This window comes from Cebus imitator, unplaced genomic scaffold, assembly GCF_001604975.1.
Source record: "Cebus imitator isolate Cc_AM_T3 unplaced genomic scaffold, Cebus_imitator-1.0 Scaffold149, whole genome shotgun sequence".
NCBI classification, from domain to species: Eukaryota; Metazoa; Chordata; class Mammalia; order Primates; family Cebidae; genus Cebus; species Cebus imitator.
This window is the reverse complement of record NW_016107464.1, coordinates 2,996,951-3,024,874: the sequence shown is the minus strand read 5'-3', so window position 1 is coordinate 3,024,874 and position 27,924 is coordinate 2,996,951. Positions and strand designations below refer to the sequence as shown.

General features: G+C 42.0%; 1 long non-coding RNA gene across 1 annotated transcript; it reads right to left on the bottom strand.

The window, feature by feature from the left end:
• Window positions 1-23,180: 23,180 nt before the first annotated feature.
• LOC108314313 lies at window positions 23,181-26,226 on the bottom strand. The gene is made up of 3 exons (XR_001829408.2): window positions 26,063-26,226; window positions 25,390-25,491; window positions 23,181-23,335 (listed from the first exon to the last, which is right to left on the bottom strand). It is a non-coding gene; the product is annotated as an uncharacterized LOC108314313 (long non-coding RNA).
• Between the last annotated feature and the right edge of the window lie 1,698 nt (window positions 26,227-27,924).

The following is a 27,924-nucleotide window of genomic DNA, read 5'->3' as shown; positions in this document are numbered from 1 at the left end:
TCGCCTCATAGCCTGCTGGCCCTGTGAGCAAGCACCAAGAGCCACAGTACCTGTTTCTTGCCCCAAACCTGGCCTTACCCAAGTATAGAAGACCTTTCTTTCCTCCTTCTTCCATTTTGCTTTTCTAAGTGGGTGAAGAATTTTATAATTGACAAAAATAAAGATAATTTTAAAATCTGTTAAAAAAAATCATCATCATCATCTTAACAGGACACCACTCTCTGTCCCACATCTTCATCTGGAGAGAAGGGCCCAGATCCTCTTTACCTGGAATGACGATGTCTGCTTTTCACTCCGAGTGAAAGCCCTGCCCTGAACTCATCTCCCAGTCCTGCAATGTTGCCATGAAACCAATTCTGGCCGGCGGAGAGGAGGAGGAAACAGAAAACTAGCACCTGCATCAGTGTTCAGCTACAACGAATAGGAACAGCAACCCAAGTGGGCCTGAGCAATGAGGAAATGGATTGGCTCCCATAACTAGCTCCCATAACTAGAAAACTAGTACCTGCATCAGTTAGGTGTTAGTTAGAAAACTAGCACCTGCATCAGTGTTCAGCTGTAATGAATGGGAACAGCAGCCCAAGTGGGCCTGATCAATGAGGAAATGGGCTGGCTCTCATAAATGGAAGTTAGAAGTACACCAGGCTCCTGGGTAGATGGATTTGGAGGATTAGCCTTACCATCAAATATTCAAGAGCTTTCTGTGTTTATTGGAAATGGATTACTCACTAACAGATTTCCTCTTTTTCCAGAGCACACACCTAGAGTACCTTTCCCAGCCTCCCTTGCAGGTAGATGTGGCCATTCTACATTCTGACTAATAGAACATGGGTAGAAGGGCACCTCCTCCAAGCCTAGTGCACAGAGACCCTCCCCGAATGCACGCCTCCATTGTGCCCTCCCTCATCTGCCAACCAGATCCAGAGGACCCATGGGTCCAAGAGAATTGCAGAACCACCCACCTGGAGCAAGGTGATTCAGGTGTTCAATTGCCAGGGCTGCCATAACAAAATACCACAGACTGGGTAGTTTAACTAACAAATGTTTTCTCTCCCAGTCTAGAGACTAGAAGTCCAAATATCAAATGGTCCGCAGTTGGGTTTCTCCTTGTCTTGCCCACAGCTACCTTCTTGCTTTGTCCTCATGCTTTCCTCTATGTGTGTACATCCCTGATGTCTTTGTGTGTCACAATTTCCTCTTCTTAGGACACCAGACTGGATCAGGGCCCACCCTATTGGCCTCATCCTAACTTAATCACCTCTTTAAAGACCGTATCTCTAAAATCTCACTTTCTGAAGTACTGGGGTTAGGACTTGGGCATATTAATTTTGGGGGAACACCATTCAGTTCATAAAACCTCATGAAAGCTTTTTTCCAGACTCCTAGTTGGAGTTTACAAGATCAAGTAATAACCCTGTTGTAAGGCATTGGTATGTGGAGGTTTGTTTGTTAAGCAACTAATGGGAATCATCCTGACGCGCTCCCATTCTGCACTGCAGTCAACAGTGAGCTGCATCAGAAACCTGGTTGCAAGATGGCTGCCAAGAGAATCAGGGCTGTCTGCTTTCGTGTTTACATCCATTGATACAGAGAGGGTCATTTCCAGAAGCTCTCCAGAACAGCAAGGACCCTACTTTCCCAGAAGCCCCCAGACAAACCTCCCCTCAATTTTCTTTGGCCAGAAATGGGTCACATGCCAGAGACCAAGCACCATGACTGGGAAGATGGAATCATTCTGATTGGCTTATATAATAAAGGCAAGTCAATTCTCCTCAAGCACGTGACTGCATGGAAGAGGAAGGAATATCAGCACAAAATTGGAATTTTGTTAGATGGGGGGAAGACAGAACAGATGTTGGGAACCTAATCAACAACATCTGCTCCGACACTTTTATCAAGGTTCTCCTTATTCTAGAGCCTTTAGGGACCAGAGCTCTGCGAAGCCCAGCCCTGTATGGGCAACTTTTAAAAGACCATATAGAATGTAAGGATTTACAGAGATTTTTTTGAGATCATCTATTTTAAACCAGTCTCTTTATTGTATGAATGGAGAAAGTGGGGCCCCAGGAGTTGGTGGTGATGCCAAGACCAGATGCAAGCAGCCCGATCCCCACACCAGGATCTCCTTCCGTCCACCAGTGGTTCCCATACCTTACAGCTCCTCAGGAACTCCTGGGGAAATTTCTAGGAAGTTTCCCAAATCCTGCCCCAGGTTAAATCAGAATCTGTAGAAATGGATTACAGCTTTTTGTCTTTTTAAAAATCTTTCTAGTTTATTTTGGATCATACAGGTTTGGAAATTAGAATATCACACTTTCTCTCTTTTTTTTTAGACAGTCTTGCCCTGTCACCCAGGCTGGAGTGCAGCGGCATGATCTCAGCTCACCGCAACCTCCACCTTCCAGGTTCAAGTGATTCTCTAGTCTCGGCGTCCCAAGTAGCTGGGATTACAAACGCATGCCACTACGCCCGGCTAATTTTTGTATTTTAGTAGAGACGGGATTTTGCCATGTTGGCCAGGCTGATCTTGAACTCCTGACCTTAGGTGATCTGCCCATGTCAGCCTCCCAGAGTGCTGGGATTACAAGTGTGAGCCACCGCGCCCAACTAAGAATACCACACTTTTTCTAGAGTAATCATTCTTAAATTCCAACTTGCCTTAAGAACAGAAAATCTTGTGAATTCAGTTAATCTAGGAGAATTTTTTAAGTCAACTCAGAAGACTAATCTTCTCATGGGCAAGTGAGACCTTCTTAGGGTCTCAGTTTCCCTGTCAACAGATGACAGATAAATGCAATTAAAAAAAAAAAAGATGATAGATAATAACCCCAATCCCTGTACCCCCAGAGCTATTGTGAGTCCCATATGAGATGAATGGGACATAAGCGTCCTGTGAAACTGTTAAGCACTATTGTCTAATTTGTCAATCCATACCCCCTTCCAACCTAGCTAAGAAACATTTAAGAAAACATACTAAAGGTACTTCTTCCATATGTACAGAGCCATCAATCTGAAAGATCCCACGGCTGGAAAGCCAGGTCCCCACAGATGGAGGCCAGATCCTGTCCTCAACCCACCACCCACTTGGGGAGGCTCCCACCTGGCCACTGCTGACTTCATGCATTATTCAGTCACAAGAGTCACCCTACAGTGGCCTGATGGTGTCCTTCACACAGCCTGAGAGTGTCTCCGGGTAGGGCAAACAAGAAACAAAAAGCTGAATGACTTTGAACACACCTGCAGAATGCAGATGGGCCAGGTGCTTTGGCAGCGTGGGGCTGAGCGTTCTTCGTGGGGAAGGCAAACGAGGTCTGGGCATTAGAGAGGACGATGACAGCTACAGAATGTTGGCCATCAGGTTCTTGGTAATGCCTGTGGATTGGGATTTTTGTAGTATTTTTTTCCTCCAAGAATGTCTATTTGAGTTTATTGTAAAAAGTTTCTGTATTTCAGTTTTTAAGCACATGCATGCCTCTTAACCCATTTGACCCCCAAAACCACCATGTACATAAATAGATTGAATGTTTCCTTCTCTTGAATTTGGCTTTCTCTGCTTGAGACCTGTTTCACCAAGTTTGAATTCAATGCAGTCCCTCTGCTCACTGTTTTATACACAATGTTGAATGCAAGAACCCTACATTCTCTTTCTTTTTCCATCTGACTTACGCCCAATAATTAATTCATTTAGCAAATTGTGTTACTTAGGATTCACAAGTAGCAGAAAACCAACTCGAATGAGCTTCAATTAGACAGCTGAAGTTTTGTTTGTGTTTTGTTTTGAGACAGAGTTTCACTCTTGCCTGTTCAGGCTGGAGTGCAATGGTGCGATCTCAGCTCACTGCAACCTCTGCCTCCCAGGTTCAAGCAATTGTCCTTCCTCAGCCTCCAAAGTAGCTGGGATTACAGGTGTGCACCACCATGCCCAACTAATTTTGTATTTTTAGTAGAGATGGGGTTTCACCATGTTGGTCAGGCTGGTCTCGAACTCTTGACCCCAAGTGATCTACCTGCCTCGGACTCCCAAGGTTGTGCTGTGATTACAGGCATGAGCTACTGCACCCGGTGGAAGATAGAGTCATTATAATGGAAAAAAGTTCATGGAACCCAAGAACAGGAGTATGGCAGGGTTCCAGTGCAAAACCTGGGGGTACAGACTTTGCCAGGACATTCCCTTCATTTCCCTTTTTTGGCTGGATATCTATACCTTCTCTGTCTCTGTCTCTCTCTCTCTTTCTCTCTGCAGACAGCCTTCTCTAGTTCTTTGGGTCAAAGAAAAAAAAATATGGTGAACAGTGGTGCCTGAGCTTTGCCTCTTAATGTTTCTATTCACTGAGAAGAAAGAAATCTAGCCTTCCTTCTATCCCAAATTTTAAAAGCCCTAGGAGGGAGCTTACTGTCCCAGATAACCACTCCTGGACCAATTACTAGTGGGAATCACCACACCATATAGATAAAATAGGGGGGTTAGGAGGTAATCCTAAAAGAAGATGGTTTCGTGCTGGGGAATGAAACAAAATGTGTCCATTACACAAATATTTCTCTTTTTTTTTTCTGAGACGGAGTTTTGCTCTTGTTACCCAGGCTGGAGTGCAATGGCGCGATCTCGGCTCACTGCAACCTCCGCCTCCAGGATTCAAGTCATTCTCCTGCCTCAGCCTCCCAAGTAGCTGGGATTACAGGCGCACGCCACCACGCCCAGCTAATTTTTGCATTTTTAGTAGAGATGGGGTTTCACCATGTTGACCAGGATGGTCTCGATCTCTTGACCTCGTGATCCACCCGCCTCGGCCTCCCAACCATTACACAAATATTTCTATAGTCCGCCATGTATGAGACATTCATTCAAAAATATGTATTGAGCACCTACTATGTGCGACACTGTGGTAGATACTGGTGATAAAGCAGTGAATAAGACATTACCCTTGCTGTCAGGGAGCTTATAGTCTACCTGGCAGGATAGACAGCATGTAATTATAGTTATACCCAATAATTGATTGCAGTCATGGTGTTATGGAAAAAGAGGACAGGATCAAAAGGGCATGTGTGGACAGGATACAGGTCAGGACAAGATACTGACCCTGTTTGGATGGAGGAGAGGTCTTCCCAGAGGAAGTGAGATTGAATCTATGAATGAAGGAGGAAGAGTAGTGAGTTGGAAACTCTACTGAGAACTCTGAAAACTTAAAGATGGAGAGGCCATCTTCAAGAAATTTCAATCTAACACAGCAGTGTTTCCTGAAGAATTCCACAGAACATGGGGTCTGCAGCATATTAACAAGTTTCCAATTTATTAAAAAGGTCGTGTAGTCAAATACGTTTAGAAAACACTGCACTTCACAAAGTTAAACTGTTTTTTTAATTGCAAAACTTGTTAGAGATTTTTATATGCCATGGTGCCCGGAGAATCTCCAAAGAGGTTCTTGTTCTCAATCAAGACAAGCCTTTAAAAGTAATATCTTCAAATGCAAGCAAAAGTGCTCTGTTGGAAAACCCTATCAACTTACGAAAGGTAAGATACCTGCCCAAGGACACATAGCTCAGAAATGATAGAGCATGGACTCTGTTGATCTTCCCACTGGCCTTTCTTCTTCTTCTCCATCTTCCTTGCATAACAGAGGTTACAGATGCTCAGTAACTACTTTCTAATCTCCTTTGTAGCTATGGATGGCCATGAAACCCATTTCTGCTAGGGAGATGTCAGAATTCTGCTTGAAGGCTTGTGAGAAAGACAAGCCTTGCTCCTGATATATAGGATGAGTTATGACATGGTTTGGCTGTGACCCCACCCAAATCTCATGTTGAATTGTAGCTCCCATAACTCCCCTGTGTTGTGGGAGGAACCCAGTGAGAGATAATTGAATCACAGGGCAGTTTCCCCCATACTGTTCTAGCTGTAATGAATAAGTCTCATGAGATCTGATTTTTTTTGTTTTTTGTTTTTGAGACAGAGTTTTACTCTTGTCACCCAGGCTGGTGTGCAATGGTGTAATCTCAGCTTACTGCAACCTCCACCTCCCAGGTTCAAGTGATTCTCCTGTCTCAGCCTCCCAAGTAGCTGGGATTACAGGTGCCCACCACCACATCTGGCTACTTTTTGTATTTTTAGTAGAGATGGGATTTTGCTATCTGGTTGGCTGGGCTGGTCTCGAACTCCTGACATCAGGTGATCCACCCACCCCGGCCTCCGAAAGTGCTGGGATTATAGGCTTGAGCCACCACACCCGGCCAATCTGATGGTTTTATAAGGGGAAACCTTTCACTTGGCTCTCATTCTCTCTTGCCTGCCACCATGTAAGATGTGCCTTCCACCTTCTGCCATGATTGTGAGGCCTCCCCAGCTACATGGAACTGTGAGTCCATGAAACCTCTTTATCTTTATAAATTACCCTTATCAGTAATTCAGCTGATAAGGACTGAAATTACCTTTTCAGTCCTTATCAGCAGCATGAAAATGGACTAATACAAACTCCCTCCCTTTCTACTTTTGGACTCTATTGACAGCAGGTGTGGTGCTCTGAGCTGCTGCAGCCATCCTGTGACCATAAGCAGAGACATCACCAACACCATGAATATGGTAAAACAGAAAGCATGTGGGAACGGCATTAACGTTTGGTTGTACTGTTAGGCTGCTGGACTTAACAGCAGCTCTGGGTTGGTTTCTGGCTAAGAATATCCACTTTAATGAGAATGCTCTGTTACTGCAGCCCAAAGGACATCCTTACTAATTCAATTCTCAGCCACAGTCAGGCATCTTGAAGTTTTAAAATACAGAATGTCTTTCTGTGTAACATTTTCTTGGTAGAGTGCCTCTTAGTTTACATTTCATAGAATGTATGTATGTTTCAATATATTATTTCAGCAAATATTCACAAAGGGGAAATTTATATTTATGACTTCAAAAACTCACTGTAGATTTCTCAAAGAGCTAAAAATAGAATTACCATTTGACACAGCAATTCCATTTACTAGGTATATGCCCAGAGGAAAATAAATCCTTCTACCGAAAAGACACCTGCACTCACATATTTATTGTAGCACTATTCACACAATAGCAAAGGAATCAATCAATCCAGGAGTCAATGCAGGTGCCAATCAGCAGCAGATTGGGTAAAAAAACTGTGGTGCATATACACCATGGAATACTATACAGCAACAGAAAGAACAAAATCATGTCCTTTGCAGTAGCATGGTTGCAGCTGCAGGCCATTATCCTAAGCAAATTAATGTAGAAACAGAGAACCAAATATCATATATTCTTACTTATGGGTAAGGGCCAAACACTGAGTACACACAGACATAAAGATGGGAACAATAAATACCAGGGATTTCAAAAGCAGGGAGGGAAGAAGGAAGGCAAAGGTTGAAAAGCTACCTATCAGGTACTATGTTCACTACTTACATCAGAAGCCCAAACCTCAGTGTTACACAATACCTCCACGTTACTAACCTGCCTGTGTATACCCTGAATCTACGAAGAAAACACATATCACTGTGATTTTATTAACAAAACAATGCCTGAAAATATTCTCATTATATTCCAACTCTGACTGGTAGTCAGAATCACACACAAAATTTTCAGCAGCACACCAGGAAACAACAAAAGGGAAGCACATGTCTCAGATGGGCTGGCTCTGAAAGAGACATTGTCACTGCACACAAAAAACTGTTAACAGCCCAATTTATCATTTAACAACAGAAGGGATGTTGTAAGCATTTTTGCATCCTAATGTGATAGTTTATAACACAGATGAAGGCATTTGATTAGGCCGTAATTATATTTTTAGGAAAATTTGGTCAAAGGTTTTGTGTTGAGATGTGACATTGTATTTTCTTCCCATTTGAAATAATGGAAAATAGGCTCCAGTCACCATTTTTGTAGAAAATGTCTGATTTTCTGCCGGGTGCGGTGGCTCACGCCTGTAATCCCAGCACTTTGGGAGGACGAGGTGGGTGGATCACGAGGTCAAGAGATCGAGACCATCCTGGTCAACATGGTGAAACCCCGTCTCTACTAAAAATACAAAAAATTAGCTGGGCATGGTGGCCTATAGTCCCAGGTACTCAGGAGGCTGAGGCAGGAGAATTGCTTGAACCCAAGAGGTAGAGGTTGCGGTGAGCCGAGATTGTGCCATTGCACTCCAGCCTGGGTAACAAGAGTGAAACTCCATCTCAAAAAAAAAGAAAAAAAAAGAAAATGTCTGATTTTCAAGAATGGATTGCAGAAAGTACAGATGCCTGTAATTTCATGTGGCAGGAAACCTGAATTTGAATTGTTTTAGAAATGCCTCCACTGAAATGCAAATCAATACTCTTCTTGTATTAAGAATCAATATGAGAATTGGCTATATTAAGAGTTTATGCTTAAATGAAAGTTGCCAGGTGGAAGTCCTTAAGGGGAGGATGCTACATGAAAGTGCTACATAAACTGCATGCTGTTGGCAAGTGGTTGTGGCTTTCATTTAAAAGAAACAAAAAAATTAAAATAAAAAGAGTTTCTGCATCTTCTGCAGAACAGTGATGACTCATTTCTTTTCCATAAACCACTGAGCCATAGACCTGGCTGTGCATCACACCCATCTGAGCTTTTCAAATATATAAATGCACATGCCTCACCCTAGACAAATTAGACAATTTCTTAGGGTGGGGCTCATGCATCCAAATTTTTTTAACTTCTCAGATCATTCTAAAGTGTAGTCAAGGTTGAGAACCATTGCTCTAAACAACAAATTTCTCCAAGAAATTAGAAGTAGGCAAATATTGATATTGCAACAAGAATTATGAAAACTACTTATTTCCTTTTTTATCTTGGCTACCAGGAACCTCAGCCAAACTTAGTAATGATAACTCTCTTATTCCTGGTTCTTCAATTAGCTTTCTTCTTTCTCTAGATGTCTAGATGCTTTTATCCAGATGTCGGAATGCTTTCATCTTAATTCACTTGTATTACAATAAAATTCCAAATTTTCTGTGTCCCATGATTAGAACTTCCACCTATCCTGACCAACCATTCTAGCATACATGAACACACACACACACACACACACACACACACACACACACACACACCAGTGTTTATCCTACCATTCTACTCCTGGAAGTCACACCTCCTGCTTTTGACTATTTTTTTCTCTCCTCCAGAAGTGTGATTGCCTTAAACATGTTCTACAGTGGTTAAACCTCGACTAATCCAATTTTCTATGAATCAGAGATATCAAATATTAATATCAACCTACTTTCTGCAGCTAAAAGATATTTTACTTTGGGAACAAAATATATGGCCTCATTTATGCCTGAGTTCGTCAATCAGCTAAAATTTTTTTGTGTTGCTCTTTTCATAAGCTCTGACAAAGTAATACGGAATTAGACACCCTGTGAACTTTTTTTTTCTCTTTTTGCTCTAATGTGTGAGATGCGCTTCACTAGAGGGAATAAAATAATCCACTGTCATTTCTGTTTTTATCATATTCACTTTTGGCAGAGAATTTATTCACTCCTCAACATATAGTTATTTATGTGCTACAGTCTTGCATTTTTGCATTCCCCAGAGAATGCACCATTAAAACTCTTAATGTGACACCTCATATTTTTAGTAGACTAGAAAATAGTTACAATTTTAATTTAAATTGAAATGACTGTGTAATAGCTGGACAAATCAGTTTGAGATCCCCAGAGCTCTTAATTGTAATTTTCCATTGTTTTCTATGCATAAATTTCTTTTCCGAAGTGCTCATCTTGGAATATTCACTCATTTTTTCAGCTGTTCCATGCTCATTCCAAACTCACTTATCTAATAATTTTCTATGGTGAACAACTTCATGATTAAACTTTAATGTTAAATATAAATGGCTGAAATAAGCATATTAGAGTATTTAGAAAGGAAAGAGGATTCGACATTTAAGAAATGATGAATTTAAGTATCAAGAGTAAGAAAAGGAGAGATATTCATTCTGGCCAAGAACAAAGCAGAAGCAAAGACGTAATAGAATGCATGTGTGTTGTGTGTGTGTATATACATATATATGAAGAGAGAGAGAGAGAGAGACTGAGAGAGAGATTAGAGATATACATGGTATGAGTTTTGTATCCCTCATCCAAACTGCTTGGGACCAGAAGAGTTTCAAATTTTTTCAGATTTGGAAATATTTGCATCATATCAGTTGAGCATCCCAAATCCAAAACTCTGAAATCTGAAATGTTCCAAAGAGGATTTCCTTTGAGCATCATTTTGGAGCTCAAAAAGTTTCAGATTTGGGAGCATTTTGGGCTTGGGGGTTGGGGGTACTCAACCTGTGGATATGATATATAAGTCTTCTCCAAGCGATGGGGAGAAGTTAATATGACAGAATTCTGGGCTGGAAGCAGCTGGGAAGTGTGTAGTCGAACCTACTCATTATATGAATGCAGAACACAAGGTTCAGAAAAGGAAATGATATTTCTCAAAATCAAATGATTTATTAACCAAGACCAGGCTAAGAGAAGAATCGGAAATGAACTAAAGGAAATGTGGGGTGAGAATTCTACCAAAGCAGTCAGATAGCTTCTTTGTGTCCACCAACACAAGCGTCAGACTGGACAACAAATTATATCATAGGTTCCCACTACCTGCCATGTTGAGGATGTGTTTCATGGCGTCTGATTTTTAGTTTAAAAACAACATCAACAAAAACAATGTCTGAGAAACTGTGAGAACAGATTTTGTTTTAATCCTTCTGGCAATGTTTAGAAGGTAAAAAAAAAAAAGTGTCCAGGAGAAAACTGATGGAGGTCAGGCACGGTGGCTAACACGTGTAACCCCAGCATTTTGGGAGGCCAACATGGGCAGATCTCTTGAGCCCAGGAGTTCAAGACCAGCCTGGGCAACATAGCAAGACCTCGTCTCTAAAAAAAATAATAATAATACAAAAATTAGTGGGGTGTGGTGGCACGTGCCTGTAGTCCCAGCTACCTGGGAGGCTAAGGTGGGAGGATCACTTGAGCCCAGGAAGTCTGCAATGAGCTGTGTTCACGCCACTGAACTGCAGCCTTGGGTGACAAAGTGAGACCCTGACTCAAAAAAAGAAAAGAAGGAAGGGAGGGAGGAAGAGGGGAGGGGAGGGGAGGGGACCAGACGAGTCGAGAAAAAAGAAAAAGGTGGACTGTCTCTCAAATAAGCCTTGAAAGGTCTGCTCAGCTCCTTTGAACATTGTTGGAAGCAAGGACATCTATTCTTCCCCTTTGTGGCACACACAAAACCCTCAAGAGACACACACACACACATACAAGGGCCTAATAAGGACTGACTACGGAGCTGTCCATGTACTTAATGAAGAAGACTTAAACCACCTACACAAGAGCCATGGAGAGGTTACTGGAGGCCTGGAGTCTAACACTGACTCTGGCATTTGCTGGCCCTGTGACCTGGGTCAAGTTCATTTTCCACCCTCGGCCTCTATTTCCTCATCTGCAGGATGAGAAGTAGGGCCCACCTTTCCCTCTGCTTTTCCATGGCTCTCGTTCCATTGGTTAACTCCATCTTCTTGCCCTTTATTCAGCATCTACTGAGCATCTTCTTAGGCAAAACTATGCCTGGGCAAACACCAGAGTGAATAAGACACTGCTCCTCACCTCCATGGGCTCAGAGCCTACAGGAATGAGACAAACAGTATAGAAAGTTGGAGGGAAGCAAGAAGGGGCTTAGGATAAACATGAAATTTCTGGCATAAGCTTTGAGTGGGTGGTCACGCCATTGTCCAAAATGGATGAAGTGACTGCACCACGTATCATACAAACCAGGACACTTTTGGAGTAAAAGGAAAAATTATTAATAATTATGCTGGGAACAACAGGCTTCAACTGAGATCATCCCAGGCAACCTGGGACGCATATCACTCTAAAGATGAAGTCTATGTAGAAAGTAGGTTTGGGGGGATAGTAAGTTTGAGTCTAGAAATGTTGCCTTTTAGGTGCCTATGGAACATCCAAATGGAGTTGTGCTCACAGGGACTTGGGACTGACAAGAGAGGTGTAGGCCAGAGATACAGATTTGGGATCCATCAAGAGTCACTGAAACACGGGTATCATCCAGAGAAATATGAAGAGTATGAAAAGAAGAGGGTCAAAATCAGAGTCTGGAATTAAGGGGCAGGCAGAGGAAAAAGCTGAAGAGCCAACTGGGAGGTGTGGTAGGACTGGTGGGGAAAACTTGAAGAGGGTAAAATGAAAGGCAGGTAGCCATGCAGATGGAGGAGGCGGTCAACAGAGTCAGAGGCTGTGAAGAGAAACAGTGATTATGGAGTCGGCAAGTGAGTCAATGCTGCCCTTGGAGATTCCACCTCTGAGCACTTCCTGCACAGCCACACTCTTAAGATTACCCTGATACCAAGAGATTTCTCACCTTCCCTTTAAAGCAAGTCCCATCTGAAACAGATGGCTGTTTGTGTATCTGACACCCAAAGGCTGCAGGGTACTACCTGATATGGTTTTACTCTGTGTCCCCACCCAAATCTCATCTCAAATTGTAATCCCTGTGTGTCAAGGGAGAAATCTAGTGGGAAGTAATTGGATAATGAAGACAAATTTCCTCTATGCTGTTCTCATGATAGTAAGGGAGTTCTTACAAGATCTGATAGTTTAAAAGTGTTGCACTTCCCCCTACCATTCTCCTGCCACCACATAAGACGTTCCTTGCTTCCCTTCACTTCCCGCCATGATTGTAAGTCTCCTGAGGTCTTGCCAGCCATGCAAAACTGTGAGTCAATTAAATCTCTTTTCTTTATAAATTACCCAGTCTCAGGTAGTTCTTTATAGCAGTGTGAAAATGGAATAATACAGAAAATTGGTACTGGAAGCGGGGTACTGTTATAATGATACTTGAAAATGAGGAAGTGAGTTTGGAACTGGGTACCAGGCAGAGGTTAATAGTTTGGAGGGCTCAAAATAAGACAGAAAGATGGTGAAAAGTTTGGAATTTCCTAGAGACTTGTTGATTGGTTTTGACCAATATGCTGACAGTGATATGGACAATGAAGTCCAGGCTGAGGTGGTCTCAGGTGAAGATGAGGAACTTATTGGGAATTGGAGCAAAAGTCACACTATGCGTTAGCAAAAAGACTTATGGTATTTTGACCCTGCCCTAGAGATCTGTGAAACTTTGAACTTGAGAGAGATGATTTAGGATATCTGGCAGAAGAAACTTGTAAGCAGCAAAGCATTTAAGATGTGACCTGGCTTTTTCTGAAAGTGTACAGACATTCACAAAGAGACGGTCTGGAATATTGAAGCTTATGTTTAAAAAAGAAGCAGAGGGTAAAAGTTTGGAAAATTTGCAGCCTAACCATGTGATAGAAAAGAAAAACCCATTTTCTGGGAAGAAACTCAAGCCCCCTGCAGAAATTTGCACACGTAATGAGGAGCCAAATGTTAATAGCCAAGACAATGGGGAAAATGTCTCCAGGGTATTTTCTCCAGGGAAACTTCTCCCGTGATGGGAGAGGCTGCTGATCTTCACAGCAACCCCTCTCATCACAAGCCTGGAGGCCTAGGAGGGAAAAATGGTTTTCTGTGCTGGGCCCAGGGCCGCTGCTCTGTGCAGCCTCAGAACATGGTGCCCTGTGTCCCAGCCATTCCAGTTCCAGCCATGGCTAAAAGGGGCCAAGGTACAGCTTGGGCAGTTGCCTAACAGGGTGGAAGCCCCAAGTCTTCACACCTTCCTTGTGGTGTTAGGCCTGTGGGTGTGCAGAAGACAAGTGTTAAGGTTTGGGAACCTCTGCCGAGATTTCAAAGGATGTATGAAAATGCCTGGATGTCTAGGCAGAAGTCTGCTGCAGCAGCAGAGCCCTCACATGGAACCTCTACTAGGGCAATGCAAAGGGGAAATGTGGGGTTGGAGCCCCCACACAGAGTCTTCACTGGGGTACTACCTAGTGGAGCTGTGAGAAGAGGACCCCCATCCTGCAGACCCCAGAATGGTAGATCCACCAACAGCTTGCACCATGCAACTGGAAAAGCCTCAGGCACTCAATGCCAGCCTGTGAAAGCAACTGAGGGGGCCGTGCCCTGCAGAGCCACAGGGATGGAGCTTCCCAGGGCCTTGGGAGCCCACCTCTTGCATCAGTGTGCCCTGAATGTGAGATATGGAGTCAAAGGAGATAATTTTGTAGATCTAATATTTAATGACTGCCCTGTTGGTTTTTTGGACTTGCATGGGGGCTGTAGTCCCTTTGTTTTGGTCAATTTCTCCCATTTGGAATAAGAGCATTTACCCAATGCCTGTACCCCCATTGTATCTTGGAAGAAACTAACTTGCTTTTGACTTTACAGGCTCATAGGCAAAAGAGACTTGCCTCAGGTGAGACTTTGGACTTGAACTTTTGGATTAAGGCTGGAATGAGTTAACAGTTTGGGGGACTGTTGGGAAGGTATGATTGTGTCTTGAAATGTACGAAGGACATGATATATACATGGTAGGAGCAAAGGGCAGAATGATATGGTTTGGCTCTGTGTTCCCACCCAAATCTCATCTCAAATTGTAATTCCCACAAGTTGAGGGAGGGACCTGGTGGGAAGTGATTGGATCACGGGGGTGGTTCCCCCATGCTGTTCTCATGATAGTGATTGAGTTCTATTGAGATCTGGTGGTTTAAATGTGTGGTAGCCCCACTCCCTTTCTCTCCTGCCACCATGTAAGATGTGTTTTGCTTCCCCTTCACCTTCTGCCATAATTGTAAGTTTCTTGAGGCCTCCCCAATCATGCAGATCTGTGAGTCAATTAAACCTCTTCTTTATAAATTACCCAGTCTCAGGTAGTTCTGCATAGCAGTGTGAAAATAGACTAATACATTATCTAAAAGACCAAATTGCATCACGGACCTGGAAAGCACTTTACAAACTGTAAATACTGTACCGAAGTCCTCTCTCTCCTCTTCATAACATACTTTCTGTCTATAATGTGAAGCAATTTTTCTTCACCTGCATCCTCATTCTCTTCTGCCTTTGATGTTCATAGGTCTTACTGGTATAGCCTCTACCCTTTTATTCTTGCAGCTAAATTCGTGAGCATGTAGTCTGAGCTTCTTGCTTCCACTTCCCCCCGATTCTCTTGTCTTCCTGAAGCCAGCCTTCTGCCCCTAGCACACTCTGAAAACTGCCCCTGGCTCCTCCTTGACAGATCCAAGGCCCTCTTCTCGTTCCTTAGACTCCTTGTCCTCTGCAGCATCCAGTATCCCAATTATCCCTCCTTCGAAGGTCTCCACTCTTGGCTTTGATGACTTACTGTTTCTTTTCTCATCTCTCTTCAACTTCTTCACCTACTTTTTAGAGCCACGGCTTACAAAGGCTGGCTCTAGCTGCAGTTTGCCTAAGGCTTAGACCTAACAGTATATTGGGATGGGGCCACAGGAGATGCTGGGCCATTGGACAGGGCCCAGTTTCTCCTTCCTAAAGCCTGATCCTATACTCGAACTTCTATCAAGAAACTCCTCCCTCTCTACAACCTAAAATCCAGGTCCTAGATTCTCAAGTCAAGGACCTTATAGAATTATTGCCTCTCAGGGTTTGAAGGTGACCCCAAGTAATTTAGTTCAAACACTGCCTAATCCTTATAACCCCTCCTCAGCAGTCGTAAAGGAGGGACTCTGCTGCTTCTGTGTGAGCACTCCAGGGACAGAGAACTTGCCATTTCCAGGGCAAGCATCTTTCCTTCCCAGACAGCTAAAACGAAAGTTCTGCCTTCTGTCGAGCCAGACTAGACTTATTATACCTATGCATTTGGTCTTTTTAATACTATATGGGTCAACTCCATAGAGGTACAAAAGAGGCCAAATTCCTTTTGCATACATCTTCAGATATTTGAAGATGCCTGTCCCATCTCCTCCTCAGTCTCTCCCTGCAAAGCCTGGTCACCTCCATTATTCTCACCACTCCTCACAACACAGCTTTAAATCCCCTCACAACCCTGACCCACTTAATCTAACCATTTCCAATAGTGAAGAGAGAGAGAGAGAGAGAGAGAGAGAGTGTGTGTGTGTGTGTGTGTGTGTGTACACAAAAGGAATTTCTTTAAGTAGTTCATTTTTGCAAACATCAGGGAACAATTTCCGAGAAGCAGCATGATATATGATGACATAGGAACAAGGTTATACAGAGCCCAGCACATCAGACAGTCTGGAAAACCCTTAAGTGAAGAATGCTTGTCTTCATGAAACCTTGATAATTTAGAAGGGACAATGACTATCAGAAGCAGTCAAGGTCTCCGTTAAATCCAGCAAAGCAAGGCGACTAGAAGGGGGGGCTTCTCATGCAAGGGGACCCTTTGGTCTTTAGCGACATCATTATCTGTGGGTTATTATCATTACTACAAATACTAATACACTTTTATTAAGCACTGGCAATGACCCAGGGCAAGTGAGTTTAAGTTCACATTATATCCATTTTCATTATTGAGAGAAAAGGGGAGAATGAACAAAGGACTATAATGTGAAATTCTAAAGTAGGAAAAATGAAAAAAGGTTAATTAAAAAAAACCTCACAGAGTAAAGAGAAAGGCTCCAACTGTTCGTAGTCAGGAGCCATGATGGATGGTGGATCTTGTCACCCTGGACTTGTCCCCTGTGATTTCTTTTCATCTTTCTCTCTCTAAAAACACATCCTCCTCTCAGTTAAGGACATGGCAGGGACAGGAGAGGGGATGAGGAGAAGGGAAGTAGACTCCGATCTCAAAGGCCTTTTGGGCTCTGAAATTCTGCAAATCAATGCTTCCTAATTTTATTATCTAGCCCAAAACAAAATCAAATTTAACATTAAGCATACATTAAAATGTAAACATAAAATAAAAATACTAAATTCTGAGAAACAGCCCCTTCCCCAAAGTTCTTTTTGTACCTCTAACATTGAAATATTAAAGTACCACCACTCTCACCTTTGGCCTCTGGTTTATGTCACTCAGGACAAATGTTAGAAGTTTCCTGTTAGCCATCAAACTTTTTCTTTGCTTTTTTGAAACAGGGTGTTCTCTGTCACCCAGGCTAGAGTGCAGTGGCACAATCACAACTCACTGCAGCCTTGACTTCATCAGGCTCAGGTGATCCTCCCACCTCAGCCTCCTGAGTAGCAGGGATTACAGGGGCGCGCCACCATGTCCGACTAATTCTCGTATTCTCTGTCTATAAGACAGAGTTTTGCCATATTGGCTAGGCTGGTCTCGAACTCCTAGGCTCAAGTGATCTGCCTGCCTCGGCCTCCCAAAGTGCAGAGATTACAGATGTAAGCCACCATGCCTGGCCCACCAAACTTCTTCGAAAGTCTCCTATGAAGTAGTATCTTTTTCTTTTTTTTGAGACAGAGCTTCGCTCTTGTTACCCAGGCTGGAGTGCAATGGCGCGATCTCGGCTCACCGCAACCTCTGCCTCCTGGGTTCAAGCAATTCTCCTGCCTCAGCCTCCCGAGTAGCTGGGACTACAGGCGTGCACCACCATGCCCAGCTAATTTTTGTATTTTTGGTAGAGACGGGGTTTCACCATGTTGACCAGGACAGTCTCGATCTCTTGACCTCATGATCTACCCGCCTCGGCCTCCCAAAGTGCTGGGATTATAGGCGTGAGCCACCGCGCCCAGCCTCTTTTTTCTTTTTTTTGAGACGGAGTGTCAATGTTGTCGCCCAGGCTGGAATGCAGGGGCAGATCTCGGCTCACTGCAACCCCCCCTCCCGGGTTCAAGCGATTCTCCTGCCTCAGCCTCTTGAGTAGCTGGGATTATAGGCACCCACCATCACGCTGGCTAGTTTTTGCATTTTTGGTAGGTTTTGCCATGTTGGTCAGACTGGTCTCGAACTCCTGACCTCAGGTGATCCATTGGCCCCAGCCCCCCAAAGTGCTGGGATTACAGGCATGAGCCATCACACCCAGCCTGAAATTACATCTTTCTGCTCTATACTCTGTGTTTGGCCATTTGGATTATGCTTCTATAAAGTTATTCTTCTCCATGAATGGAATGACTGAAGTTTTCCAGAGAGATTGTGCAAACGAGGCTGAGAATTTAGAATACCAAGGAGGTCAGCAGAACGTACACCTAAATGTAAAAGAGGTGCGCTGTTCAGGCCAGAGCATCTCGGGAAGGAATGATGTATTTTGAGTATTTTTACGTCACACAGTTAGCTGTTTGTAGCTACCCTGCTGGAACTACTTATCTTGTTGAAACTTTTTTTTTTTTAACTTTTATTTTAGGTTCAGGGTAACTGTGCAGGTTTGTTAAATAGGTAAGCTCTCCACCTTTCTAAAAAGGTGGAGAGATGTCATTTGTGGTGTCAGCTATGAGGAATCCTAAATTAGGTGTGTGTATGTTTGCATGTATACAGAACCGAACCTGCAAATAAGCAGTGCCTTACCCAAGGTATTCCAGGCCTGGAGTCCAATTGCTTGAGTTCCAAAATCTAGTGCTTTTCCCACTAATGTGCACAGCCTCATAGGCAGTGATTCAACACCACAGCTGGTCTTAGAGAATTCTACTATGTCTCACAGTAGGAAAAAGAGGTCATATGCCAGACCCTTCTCATATGCTGTGAGAAACAGGTGGCTTCCAGTGAGGATTGTGTAGAAAGGACACACCAAGAAATCTTATATATAATCTTGTATGCATCTTAGTGCCACCCGGTGTGCTTTTCACTAGGGCCCTAAGCATCTTGAGGGCAGGATGATATGTGTTTTCTTTTCCATATACCACCAAGCACAAAGTGTGAAGTTCAAATTCAATAAATGTTGACTGAATACCTGAGCTAAATGAAGTTAGAAGTGAGTCAAGAATGAATAAGCTAGGTGCCATGGCATGCACCTGTAGTCTCAGCTATTTGAAAGGCTGAGGCAAGAGGATCACTCAAGCCCAGGAGTGCAAGATCAGCCTGGGCAATATAGCAAGACCCCATCTTGGAGGAGGATGAGAAGGAGAAAGAGGAGGAAGAGGAAGAAGAAATTAATATTCAATAAATGGTACTGGATCAACTGGCTGATCATGGGACAACATAGGAAGACCCTATCTCAAAGGAGGAAGAGAAGGAGCTTAGAAATATACATTTCAGTTTCCTCCATATCTTTTTATGGCTTGATAGCCCATTTTTTTCACTGCTGAATAATATTCCTTTGCATAAATGTACCACAATTTGTTTATCCATTCACCTACTGAAGGACATTTGGTTGCTTCCAATTTTTAGCAATTATAAATTGCTGCTCTAAGCATTCATATGCAGGTTTTTGTGTGGACCTACATTTTCAAACGAATTGAGTAAAGACCTAGGAGCATAATTACTGGGTTATATGGTAAGATTATGTTTAATTTTGTAAGACACTGTCAAACTGTCTTCCAAAGTGGATGTAAGATTTGGTATTGGCTAGCAATGAGAGAGGTCCTGCTTCTCCACATTCTCGTCAGCATTTGCTATTCGTTTGGGTGGGGGGAGGGTGTGTGTGTGTGTGTGTGTGTGTGTGTGTGTGTGTGTGTGTGTGTAGTGGTATCTCTTAATTTGAAATTCTCTAATGACAAATGATGTTGCATCTTGTCATATGTTTATTTGCTGTATGTATATCTTCTTTGGTGAGGCATCTGTTTAGACCTTTTGCCCATTTTTATTTTTTATTTTTATTTTTTTCTGTTTAGACCTTTCGCCCATTTTTAAATTGGGCTTTCTTATTGTTGAGTTTTAAGAATTCTTTTATATTTTGGATACAAGTCTTTTTGCAAATTGATAATAAGTTTTTGCAAATACTCTCTTCCTTTCTGTAGGTTGTCTTTTCACTTTCTTGATGGTGTCCCTTGAAACAAAAAGTTTTTTTTAAATTTTGGTGAAGTCCAATGCATAACTTTTTTCTTTTGTTGCTTGTGCCTTTGGTAGCATATCTAAGAAACCATTGCCTAGGTCACATTTACTCCTACATTTTCTTCTAAGAATTATTATCATTTTAGTTCTTACATTTAGGTCCCTGATCCATTTTGAGTTTTTATATGTGGTATGAGTTAGGGAATCCAACTTCATTTTTTTTTTTTTTTAACATATGTATATCCAATTGTTCTAGCACCACTTATTAAAAAGACTATTCCTTCCCTATTGAATTGTCCTGGCATCTTGGTCAAAACTTAATTGGCCATTGGGGTAATGATCAGAAGAATGTGACTCCCTACACACATACAACATCCTAATTCGTGGAATCTACAGATACAATATGTTACATGTAAGGTTGCAGATGGAACCAAGGTTGCCAGTTAGCCCACCTTAATATGGGAAAATAATCCTGCAGTATCTGAATGAGCTCAATGTAATCACAAGCATCACTAAAAGTGAAAGAGAGAGGCAGAAGAATTCAGAGTCAGAGGAAATGTGACTATGGAAAAAGTCAGAGTGATGTGATGTGAGAAAGACTTGACTTGCCTCTCTTAGCTTTGAAAATAGAGGAAGGGAGGGCCAGGCGTGGTGGCTCACGCCTGTAATCCAAGCACTTTGGAGGCCAAGGCAGGCGGATCACCTGAGGTTGGGAGTTCAAGACTAGCCTGACCAACATGGGGAAACCCTGTCTTTAAAAAAATAATAATAATTTAAAAAAATAAAAAAAGAAAGTAGAGGAAGGGAACAATGACCCAAAGAATGTAGGCTGCTTCTAGAATTTGAAAAAAGCAAGAAGTCTACAGAAAGGAATGCAGCCCTGTCAGTGCCTTAATTTTGACCTGGTGGGACCTGTGATAGGCCTTGGACCTATAGAATTGTAAGATAATAAATCTGTGTCTTAAACCACTACATTTGTGGTTATTATGAGAGAACTAAAACAATAATAAAATTATAATGTGTTTGTATTTGGACTACCAATTATGTTCTCTTGCTCTTATATGCATAACCTTATGCCAGTACTACACCATCTTTACTACTGTAGCTTTGTAGTGAATTTTAAAACTGAGAAGTGTCAGTCCTCCAACAACTTTGTTCCTTTTCAAGATTGTTTTGGTTATTGTGGGTCCTTGCATTTTCATATTAATTTTAGAATCAGCTTGTCAATTTCTGTTAAAAACAACAACAATACACAGCTGGGATTTTGATAGGGATTGCACTGAATCTGTAGATCAGTTTGGACAGCACTGCCATCTTAACAATAGTATGTTTTCCAATCCATGAACATGGGATGTCTTTCCATTTATTGAGTTATTTCTTTCAGTGATGTTTTGTAGTTTTCACTGTACATGTGTTAAACTTTTTTCCTAAGTATTTTTCTTTCTTGTTTTTTAAAATTTCATTTTCAGATTACTCATTGTTAGTGTATAGAAACAAAATTCATTTTTATATATTGACCTTAAATACCACAACTTTGCTAAACTTATTAGTTCTAACAGTTTTTTTGTTTTGGTATGTGTGTATTCCTTAGTGTTTTATATATACAAGATCATGTCATCTGCAAATAGAGATAGTTTTATTTCTTCTTTTCAATATGGATCACTTTTATTTCTTTTTCTAGCTTAATTGCCCTGGCTAGATCTTCTAGTACAATGTTAAACAGAAGTGGCAGGAGCAGACATCCTTGTATTGTACTTGATCATAGAGTAAAAGCATCCAATCTTTCACCATGAAGTATGATCCTAACTTTGGGTTTTCAGGTTGAGGAAGTTCCCACCTATTCCTTGTTTGTTGATTATTTTTATCACAGAAGGGTGTTGGACTCTGTCAATTCTTTTCCGCATCTATCGAAATGATCATGTAGGGGTTTTTTTGTCTCTTATTCTCTTAAAGTGGTACATTACATTAACTTATTTTTAGATGTTAAGCCAGCTCCCAGTGCATTTTTTAAAACATCCATTTTGTGCAAAATTCTATGACTCATATACATTAATTCAGGACATTTCTAGACATTCTAACTTCTTCTTTATAAAATTATTGTCTTACAGGCATTAGTTTCACATCAATGAAACTAAAGCAATTAGAAGGATACAGCGACTTCCTCAAGGTCATGTGTCTAACAAGGGAGAGCCAGCATTACACCCAGTTTTGACATTTCGTTCTCCTCACCCTGTCATTCTGTTTCCATACTCCTCAAACATCAGTCCGAGGGCAGATAGCTCCCAAGGCACAAAAAGTACAGGACTAACGGAAGGATTCACCCACAGTCAAATGATCCTCCTGTTACTTTAATGCTTTCAGGTAACAGCTGACCATCCAAGGGTTAAGGGGGGCATCCAAGTAACTGTTGAATTCTTTCACCTCTCAACATGCTCCTCTCCTCCCCTGAGACCCTTATAATCAAACTCATTTCTAGAGATGACAGTTTTGGGGACCTCGAAGCTCTGGTCTGGGCTTTAACCTGGTGCTTGTTAAAGGTGGGATCCTTTAACAAGCACCAGGTTAAAGCCCAGACCAGACCTTCCAGACACCTCAAACTATTCACCTGTCAGGGGCATGAACTCTTCCCCTAGGCCCTCCTGCATAGGGGTAAGGCTTCTTGCTGCAGTTTATCTGAAGATCCAAGACTGATACAGAACCACTCTGAACGTTGATGGTGCTGGATCCTCTATTTGTATAGGAGGTACTCTGCCTTTTGACATCTGGTTGAACCAGATACCTGTGTAGCCACTACCTGGCCATCAGGTTTTCCTAGAGCAGGCTTGTGCTCTTTCTTTCAGGTCCTTATTCTGAGGTCCTTCCAATCTCCACTATCCTACATTCTCTGCATTCCAGTCACAATTTCCTGTCTAATCCATTTTCTTTGAAGTTTCCTTAGCTTCTTACTATTTTCCCAACAACATCATCAAGTCACCTGGGTTCTGAGGATCTGTATCCCTATTGATGCCAGAATAAACAAACCTTCTCAGGGTTCAGCAGTTCACACTTGCATGTTAACCATCGCCATCATCTCACCCTCCTGCTTATAGTATGTGCTCTAGATGCCTCATTACAGAGTCGGAAACATCGAAGGCACTGAATCACATCATTTTAATACATTAACCTTCAGCCTCTTGCTTACTGTTTGATTACTCCAAATACTGTTAGACGTGGCAGTGGGGATAGGACATTTTGCCATGGTAGTGAACAGGAATTCTGTGAAAGGCAGTTCTTGCAATAAACTTACTCTCCAAAGAAAGGTGCGTCACAACACCTTACACTCCAAAACAATACTCCAATACTCTAGGAATACCAATGAACACAGGACTTAATATCACAGTACCTTCATTTCAATCCATTTTCCAGAGTCTCTCATACCTTTCCCACAGCTTCTTTCAATTCCTTTAACTCAGAAACAAGTTGAATCTCTGCCAAGGTTCACTCCAAATCCTGATGTGGAGCCTGCTTGATGAGTATTGGGCCAGCCAGAAAAGGCCCCGGCTAGAATACATCTACCTAGGAAAAGAGCAGTGACATCGCATCTGTGTCTGTACCACAGTCTATCAGAGAGGCACACTCGACATTTATTGCAGTTGGCTCTGCCCCCACACTTGGCAACGGGCACCCCAGATCTGTTGTGTAATACAAATAAACCCACAACAACAAAACTACTAATACCACCACCTGATATCCAGATGTCTTGATTATTTTTGTCTTCATGGTTTCTAAAAGATCATTGTATCTACTATCTTATTTGACAGGATATTATTATTATTCCATTATGAATATGAGAAAATTGATGGTTAGGAGAGAGGTGAGCTCTCCTAAGGAGATTTTAGATATCTGAGATTTTATAGATAGTAAGTGGGAGTCAGAACTAGAAGTTAAGTCTTCAGACCCCTTGTGCGGTGCTTTCTGCTACTCTCTGCTAAATCTGCTCTTCAGTGCAGCTTTACCATTTTGTTTGCAGAAGGGTCCCAGGGTCTTTATTCAAATATATATATACATATCTCAGAGTCAATAATAATTATCAGTAAATCATCAGGACTGGGCTCAGTACCTCACAACTGTAATCCTAGCATTTTGACATGGGAGGATCACTTGAGGCCAGGAGTTCGAGACCAGCTTGGCCAACATAGTGTGATCCCAAATCTACTGAAAAGAAAATAATGAATAGAAGCATATCTTCTCTCTTCAGAGAAGAGGGAAAGAATTGGAAAAGTTTTATATTTTTCTTCAGGAAACTTATGGGACAATCTAAATCAATTAATTCATATATACTTAAATTACATCATTTTTTAAGACTATCACAAATCTCTCTAGTTTGTAAAGAGATTAGTCTCGCAACTATTAATAAATATTTAATTATAAATCATTGCAAAGAATAAAGTTTTCTTTTTTAAATTACGTAATGCTGTAGGTCCTATATTACATAACAACAACAGAAAGTTCTTTAAAATGCATGAAATTACAGTGGAACCTAGAAGCTGAAAGTCTTGATTATTTTCTTGGTAGACTATATCCTTATTCAGAGGAAAACACTTTGAACTTCTTACTTTTACAAATAAGAATCACATAACTAGGCCGGGCGCGGTGGCTCACGCCTGTAATCCCAGCACTTTGGGAGGCCGAGGCGGGTGGATCACGAGGTCAAGAGATGGAGACCATCCTGGTCAACATGGTGAAACCCCGTCTCCACTAAAAATACAAAAATTCAGCTGGGCATTGTGGCGCGTGCTTGTAATCCCAGCTACTCAGGAGGCTGAGGCAGGAGAATTGCCTGAACCCAGGAGGCGGAGGTTGCGGTGAGCCGAGATCGCGCCATTGCACTCCAGCCTGGGTAACAAAAGCGAAACTCCGTCTCAAAAAAAAAAAAAAAAGAATCACATAACTCTCAACTGCAGTAAATACACAGTAATCTGGTCTGTATTGGTGAAGTTTTCCTATACTTAAACAGCTGTATAAGATTGCTGCTATAAAAGGCAATGTCTTAATAAATATATATAATCATGCTTTCATATATGGTACGATTTCAGGAGAGGTAAAACTTCTATTTCTAGTATAAAAAAAGAACATGGACTTTGGAGCTTCCCATACCTGGTTCCAATCCAAACCACTTATAAGTTCTTTGACCTTGAGAGTTATTACTTTGCCTCCATGAGCTTGAGCTTCCTCTTCGGTAAAAAGGAACACCAGGCAAGGCATGGTGTCTCATGTCTGTAATCCCAGCAGTTTGGGAGGCTGAGGCAGGCAGATTATGAGGTCAGAAGATTAAGCCATCCTGGCTAACATGATGAAACCCCATCTCTACTGAAAATACAGAAAATTAGCCAAGTGTGGTGGCACGTGCCTGTGGTCCCAGCTACTCAGGAGGCTGAGGCAGGGGAATTGCTTGAACCCAGGAGGCGGAGGTTGCAGTGAGCCAAGATCCTGTGACTGCACTCCAGCCTTCGTAACAGAAAGAGAGTTTGTCTCAAAAAAAAAAAAAAAAAAGGACACCATCTATCTTGCAGAGTTAATGTAAAGATTAATGAGTTAATATGTATAATATGCAGAGTTGTTATACTTACCTAAATCAGGGGTCAGCAAACTTTTTCTGTGAAGGTTCAAATAGTAAATACTTTATACTTTGCAGGTCTTACAGTCTCCGTCAAAACTACTCAATTCTGCCCCTGTAGCACAAAAGCAGTCACAGACAATGTGAATATGGTTATGTTCCAATAAAAAGTCACAAAAAGAGGCCACAGGCTGGCCCACAGGCCATAGCTTGCTGCTCCTTGATATATATTATTCAGCAATAGTGTCTGGCACATAGGGGGCACTCAACATTTGATTGCTACTGTGATCATTATTTTATTTCTCCCTATTACAGCCAACAAACACTCAAATAATAGATCCATTATCTTCCATATTGTTACTGGATCACAGATGTTAAGGTTAAAGGAAGCTTTTAAGACAATGGGATTTAGTCCAATACTTAAATCCCTTCTATGACAATATCCCATGAATGGCTGTCCAACATGTCTGAACAACCCAACAAGGAAACCACTGTATAAGCAGCTCTTTCTCTTGTCAGGTAGCTTTGAGTGCCGCTGAGAGCTTTTCAGTGTGAACTCAAGTTCAATGTGGTTCAACTTTATGAGCATATGCTGAGCCTCTGATGTGATCCAGACTCTACTACATGCTGGAAACACAAAGATGAATAAGATACAACCTCTACCTCCAACTTCTCGCTGGACTTACATAGCTTGTGTGATGATTAATGCTGAGTGTCAACTTGATTGGATTGAAGGATGCAAAGTATTGATCCCGGGCGTCTGTGAACGTATTGCCAAAAGAGATTACCATTTGAGTCAGTGGGTTGAAAAAGGCAGGCCCACCCTTAATCTGGGTGGGCACCATCTAATCAGCTGCCAGCAAGGCTAGAATATAAAACAGGCAGAAAAACGTGAAAAGATTAGACGATCCTAGCCTCCCAGACTACATCTTTCTCCTGTGCTGGATGCTTCCTGCCCTGGAACATCAGACTCCCAAGTTCTTCAATTTGGGGACTCAGACTGGCTCTCCTTGCTCCTCAGCTTGCAGACAGCCTATTGTGAGACCTTGTGATCATGTGAATTAATACTTAATAAACTCATATATATATATATATATATATATATATATATATATATATATATATGTATTCTATTAGTTCCATCCCTCTAGAGAACCCTAATACAGCTTGCTACTGTCATCCAAAAAAAGGCCCCAAATCTCCCACATGTGACAGTCATTTAGCTATTTGAGGGTAATGCCCTGAGTTTTTTCAGGATCCAAACCTTTAATTTCTTCAGCCATAAGTTCCCTTATCATCTCTTCATGCTGCCTTCCTCTGGCTATAAAATTTCTAAATGCCCTACAAAGAAGCCTAAGTGTGGCTGGCAGCAGATGATGGGGCAGACTTACAACTGTACGGATTTAGTTTAGTGCCAGCAACCTGATCATATTTGCCTCTTAGGAACTAGCCCACCCTCGTTTACTTAACTCATATCTATATAACATCTTGATTCTACAGAATCAGAACTGATAGGTTTTAGATGATATGGCAGCCATTGACGTTTTATTTTCCTTAAAGAAAAGATTTAGGTTGGGCATGGTGGCTCATGCCTGTAATCCCAACACTTTGGGAGGTAGAGGTGGGTGGATCGCCTGAGGTCAGGAGTTCGAGACCAGCCTGGCCAACATGGTGAAACCCTGTCTCTACTAAAAAAAATACAAAAACTAGCTAGGCCTGGTGGTATGTGCCTATAATCCCAGCTACTCCAGAGGCTGAAGCAAGAGAATTGCTTGAATCCAGGAGACGGAGGTTGCAGTGAGCTGAGATCATGCCACTGCACTCCAGCCTGGGTGACAGAAACTCTATCTAAAACAAAAAGAAAAGATTTAGCCTAATTAGCACAGTGCCTATTTTTACTTGATCCAGTCTGATGGGTAGTAGAATAGCATTTGTCAGCTGAATTGATGTGATAAACTAAAAAATGAGTAAAATTGATTTGAAAACTTCTACCTATCCACTAATGAGTAACAAATTCACAGCTCCATCTCCCATCTCTCTCTTGGATTCCAAATAAGTATTTCTTTCTGCATATCAGAAATGTCCACCTGGATATCACATAGATATCTCAAACTCAATGTGTGCAAAAGTAAATTTAATCTCAACTCTCTAAAATAGAGCCCTCTCCTGTTTTATTACTTCATCTTGATAAATGGCTTGCCTATCCACCTGGATGTCTGGGCCAGAAACATCAGCACATTCTTCATTCCACCATCTCATTCCCCATTGACAACTAAACACTTCCCAATATCTGATAATGCTACCCATCTCCTGGATTTGTGTCACTACATTTATCCTTTATGCATTTCATAAACTGCAGGTTGCAATTAATCAATGTGTCATAAAATAAACTGAGTAAGCCTTAATCTGTGTATTTAAGAATAAAGTAGGCCGGGCGCGGTGGCTCAAGCCTGTAATCCCAGCACTTTGGGAGGCCGAGGCGGGTGGATCACGAGGTCAAGAGATCGAGACCATCCTGGTCAACATGGTGAAACCCCGTCTCTACTAA